Source organism: Choloepus didactylus, chromosome 19 (genome assembly GCF_015220235.1).
Source record: "Choloepus didactylus isolate mChoDid1 chromosome 19, mChoDid1.pri, whole genome shotgun sequence".
In the NCBI taxonomy this organism is placed as follows: Eukaryota; Metazoa; Chordata; class Mammalia; order Pilosa; family Megalonychidae; genus Choloepus; species Choloepus didactylus.
In genome coordinates, this window is record NC_051325.1 from 718,007 (window position 1) to 723,814 (window position 5,808).

General features: G+C 37.5%; 1 pseudogene; it reads left to right on the top strand.

Moving 5' to 3' along the window:
* Positions 1-1,186: 1,186 nt before the first annotated feature.
* On the top strand, positions 1,187-5,521 carry LOC119515845 (annotated as a pseudogene).
* The last annotated feature ends 287 nt before the right edge of the window (positions 5,522-5,808 follow it).

Here is a 5,808-nt window from a genome sequence, read left to right on the forward strand (position 1 = left end):
GTAGCCTTTACTTCAATCATAAATAAACCCTAAATAATGTAATAAGGCTGAATATGGTTTTGATCAAATGCATATGTATCAACATGATTCAATGGCTAAACTATTAAATAATGAAATAATTATTCTAATAAGTTAAATGAAATTAATAGTAATCTTTTCTAAATTTTCATTTCTATATAAATAAAAAAGTGTGTGATATTGCTCTTACAAAAGTCATAGCTTAATTAGTTGAAATATTTTCAGTAAAGTTTTGCAGACATTCAAGGTTAAGTCTGAATCTCTGATAACACTGTGAATACCCTCATTTATTTTTGACTCACCCATATAGCTCACCACTTGTATTTCCTCATCCATGGTTCAAACACATAGACTATGGCTTAATTAATGTACCCTAAATCAAGGCTCTATATTACTCTATAAATTAAAAATAAAATGCCTTATGATCTCATATCTACCTACATCCTTATGGGTCAGAGGTCCCCAGGATTTGTAATGTATCAATTTATTTTGGCATTGGAAACTTATTCTTTTTACATTAAGTACTCCTTCAGTAGTATGTGTTGAATTTGAAATCTTGTCTTGAGTGCTCTTTACTTTTAAACTATTGCTGTCAATACATATTTTTAATCCAATTTTATTGAGATTATTTATATACCATACAATCACATATTTATTTGCATCTCCTCTTTTTTTATTATCCTTGCTAGGTGTCCATCAATTTTATTGATTTTCTTGAAGTACTGACTTATGATTTTGTTTATTCTATCTATTGTTTTCCTGTTCTCAATTTCATTTGTTTCTTCTCTAATCTTTACCCCTTTCCTTCTGTTTCATTTGGGGTTAGTATGCCATTCTTTCTCTAGTTCTCCAGGTGAACACTTAATTCCTCAATTTTTGCTCTTTCTTCTCTTTTGTATAGGCATTCAGGGTGATAAATTTCCCTCTCTGCATCACGTTTGCTTCTTCCCATATGTTTTGATACGTAGTGTTTTCATTTTCATTTTCCTCAATGTATTTACTGATTTTTTTCATAATTTCTTCATTTACCCATGGTTGTCTAAGTGTGTGTTGATTAGACAGACCAGCCTGGTGCCCTCAGCTTTCACTGAGTCAGGTGGTGGCTTAGCTAGCATTGCTATTTTGGTGTCTCTTTTCCAGCCCCCAGAGCCTGAAGTCAGGCTCCATGATGTACCACAACAGTAGCCAGAAGGGGCATGGAATTTTTTAAATTTTTATTGAGATTGTTCACATACAATACAATTATCCAAACATTCAAAGTGTACAATCAGTTGCCCCTGGTACCCTCATACACCTGTGCATCCATCACCACACTTAAATTTTCTTCAATATTTAGAATGTTTTCATTACTCCAGACAAGAAATAAAGTGAAAGACAAAAAAAGAAAAAAAAAAAAAGAAAAGGAAATTTGAAACCTCCCAGATCCCTAACCAACACCCCTCAATTGTTGACTCCTAGAATTGGTATAGTACATTTGTTACTGTTTATGAGAGAACATTGAAATACTACTAACTGGAGTATATAGCTTGCAATAGGCATATATATTTTCCCTATATGACCTTCTATTATTAACTTCTAATTGTATTGTCATACATTTGCTCGGTTCATGGAAGAGATTTCTAATATTTGTACAGTTAATCATGCACATTGCCCACCATAGGATTCAGTTTTATACATTCCCATCTTTTGACCTCCAACTTTCCTTCTGGTGACATGTATGACTCTGAGCTTCCCCTTTCCATCTCACTCACATGCCATTCAGCACGGTTAGTTATTCTCACATCTTGCTACTTACACCTCTGTTTATTTCCAAACATTTAAGTTCTTCCTAATTGAACATTCTGCGCATACTAAGCAACTGCTCTCCATTCTTTAGCCTTGTCCTATATCTTGGTACCTTATATTTCATGTCTATGAGTTTGCATATTATAATTAGTTCCTATCAGTGAGGCCCTGCAATATTTGTCCTTATGTGTCTGGCTTATTTCACGCATTATATTGACTTTGAGGTTTCATCATCAACCCCTTTTTTTTAAAGATGATTTTGTTCACATGCCATACATTCCATCCTATGTAAACAATCAATGGTTGTCCGTGTGGTCACATATTTAAGTGTTCACCACCTTCACCACTATCTATATAAGGGCATGTACATTTCTTCCACAAGGCAGGAGGGAAAGTCAAACAAGTTAAGAGGCAAAAGAAAAAGAAAAAAGAAAGAGGAAGAAATTACAGCTAGGGAGCAGCACAAAGAAAAATATCCTTAAATCAAAGTATAGTAAAGAGTCAGACAACACCACCAATGTCAAGTGTCTAACATGCCTCCCCTGACCCCCCCCCCTTTATCTGCATTTACCTTGGTATATCACTTTTGTTACATTAAAGAGAGCATAATACAATGATTCTGTTAGTTACAGTCTCTAGTTGACATTGATTGCATATCTCCCCCAATGCTTCCCCATTTTTAACACATTGCAAGGTTGACATTTGCTTGTTCTCCCTCATAAAAGAACATATTTGTAAATTTTATCACAATTGTTGAACACTCTAGATTTCACCGAGATACATAATCCCAGTCTTTACCTTTCCTCATTTCTTCTGGTGTCTTACAGGCACCCAGCATTCCTCTCTCAACCATATTCATAGTTATCTTTGTTCAGTGTACTTACACTGCTGTGCTACCATCTCCCAAAATAGTATTCCATATGCACTGCTGTCTTCTCCCATCACTCTGAAGTGCTCCCTTTAGTATTTCCTGTAGGGTGGGTGTCTTGTTCACAAAGTCTTTCATTGTCTGTTGGAAAATATTTTGATCTCTCCCTCATATTTGAAGGACAACTTTGCTGCTTATAGGATTCTTGGTTGGCAGTTTTTCTATTTCAGTATCTTAAATATATCACATCACTTCCTTCTTGCCTCCATGGTTTTTGCTGAGAGATCTGCACATAGTCTTATTAAGCTTCCTTTGTATGTGATGAATTGCTTTTCTCTTTGTGCTTTCAGGATTCTCTCTTTGTCTTTGGTGCTTGATAATCTGATTATTAAGTGTCTTGGGGTAGGCCTATTCAGATCTATTCTGTTTGGAGTATGCTACACTTCCTGGATCTGTAATTTTAAATCTTTCATAAGAGATGGGAAATTTTCATTGATTATTTCCTCTATTATTGCTTCTGCCGCTTTTCCCTTCTCTTCTCCTTCTGGGACACCAATAATACATATATTCTTGGACTTTGTTTCATCCTTAAGTTCCCAGAGACGTTGCTCATATTTTTTCATTCTTTTCTCCATCTGTTCTTTTGCATGTAGACTTTCAGGTGTTTTGTTCTCCAGTTCCTGAGTGTTTTATTCTGCCTCTTGAGATCTGCTGTTGTATGTTTCCATTGCGTCTTTCATCTCTTGTGTGCCCTTCATTTCTGTACATTCTGCTAGTTGTTTTTTTTTGAACTTTTGTTTTCTGCCTTATGTATGCTGAGTGTTTTCTTTATAGCCTTTAACTCTTTTGTGAAAACTTCTCTAAACTTTTTGAATTGATTTAGCATTAGTTTTTTAAATTCCTGTATCTCAGTTGAAGTGTATGTTTGTTCCTTTGACTGGGCCATAACTTCATTATTCTTAGTGTAGGTTGTAGTTTTCTGTTGTCTAGGCATCTGACCTCCTAGGACACCCCAATCAGGTTTTCCCAGATGAGAACAGGCTCAGGTCACAGAAGGAGGAAATATTCAGTATCTGGTTTCCCTGATGTCTTTTCTTAGAAGACTGACACACCCTGTGCTTTTCTGCCTGGCAAGTGCACCTGTCAGCCTGTCACCAGCTGGTGTAAGGGGAAGTGGCCCATGGCTCTCCTCCACCAGGCCTTGGGGTCTTGTTCCTGTAAGGCAGGCAGTAGAGCTGAGCCCCTCCCTTTCCTCTTGGGAAGCTATGCCCCCTCCAGAGAGGTCAGTTGCGTATCAATAAGTTCTTTGTTTCTCTGACTCTGCTGGTCAAAGTGCTGTGATTTTAAAAGGCTGGGGCTATCTTTACTGCAAAGTGCTGTGGGCAGAAAAAGGCCGAGGCTTTCTCCACAGAGAAAGGGACAGAAAACTCCCAGATTCACCCATCAGCCAGAGGTAGCTCCCAATACTCTCGACTCCCCATCCTGAGACAGATATGTCGCCTGACTCTTCCAAGGTCACTTGTCACCAAAAGCCTCTGTCTGCTTGGTGGAGATTCACTGTCTGTATTGAGCAGTAAACATTAAAACCCCAGTTGGAGCTGGGCTGAGGTACACTAGCTTGTTTGGAGAGTGCTGCTTTCTAGCACCACAAGGCTTCCATGAGGGAGGGGCTCTCAGCTCTCAGCATGGGTCTACAGTTTTTACTTACAGTTTTCATGTTGTGATCTCAGGCATTCTTCCCAGTTCAGGTTGGTGGATGATGAGTGGACAGTGATGTTTGTCTCCTACAGTTATTCCAGGTTATTTACTAGTTTTTTTGGTCATTTATGAATTGTTCCAGGGGGGACTAACAGTCTTCCAGTTCTCTCTATGCCACCATCTTAGCTCCTCCTTCTGGTACTGGACTTTTGCCAGTGAGGAGCAGCTGACATGACTGCAGGCTGATGCCAACCACAAACTCAAATGCAAAGTGGTGGTGAATGGGAAGGTTCTTCCAAATGATCCAGTCTTCTTGAGCTGCATGAAGAAATGGCACTCTGCAAATACTATGAAAAAAGATTATTGAATTCTGTTCAGTGTTTAAACCAGCAATGCCAAGGTCTGTTGTGGATACAGCTTGTATGTATTTCAAGCATATTTATCTGAATAACTCAGTAATGGAGAACCATCCCTGAATAATAATGCTCACTTGTGCATTTCTGGCCTGCAAAGTAGATGAATTCTATGTATCTAGTCAACAATTTGTTGGAAATCTTCCACAGAGTCCTCTTGGACAGGAGAGACACTAGAGCAGATTTTGGAATATGAACTTCTACTAATACAGCAACTTAATTTCCACTTTGTTTTCCAGTCCTTTTAGACCATTTGAGGGCTTCCTCATTGATTTAAAGTCTCACTATCACCTGATCCCCTGTTGGAGAACCCAGAGATTTTGAGGAAAACAACTGATGACTTTCTTAACAAAGTTACATTGACAGATGCTTGCCTTCTATATACACCTTCTCAAATTGCTCTTACAGCCATTTTATCTAGTCCTCCCAAGGCTGAAAATAATATGGAAAGTTATTTATTAGAGTCTAATGCTGAAAGAGGACAGAACTTTCTTGTCACTGTTACTAGATATAATGAACATCATAAGAATCTTGGTAAAAAAAAATATGAGCCACCCAGAACTGAAGAAGTTGCTGTTCTAAAACAGAATTTGGAGAGATGTCACTCTGCTGAGCTTGCATTTAGTGTATTTATGAAGAAGAGGAATGGCTATGAAGATGATGATTATATCTCAAAAAAAAAAAACACAAACATGAAGAGGAAGAATGGACTGATGATGACCTGGGAGATTCTCTCTAACCTTTTGAAGTTGATTTGTCAGTGCTGGCTAATCAACAGAAGTCGGAGGCATAGCTGGCATTTAATTGTATTTTAAAAGTACAATGTTGGAAACATCAAAATGTAGTAAAATTTTCTATTCATGGTATTTTAAAAAATTTTTCCTTTCAGGGTAAGGTTATGTGAAAATATGATACCTTCAAAAGAGCCAAAATAGCACGTTGTTTGGATAGTCTTGCCCTACCATGACAACTATCAAATTAGTCCTTCTGTAGTAGCCATAATAAAGGTGTAACATATTTACCCTA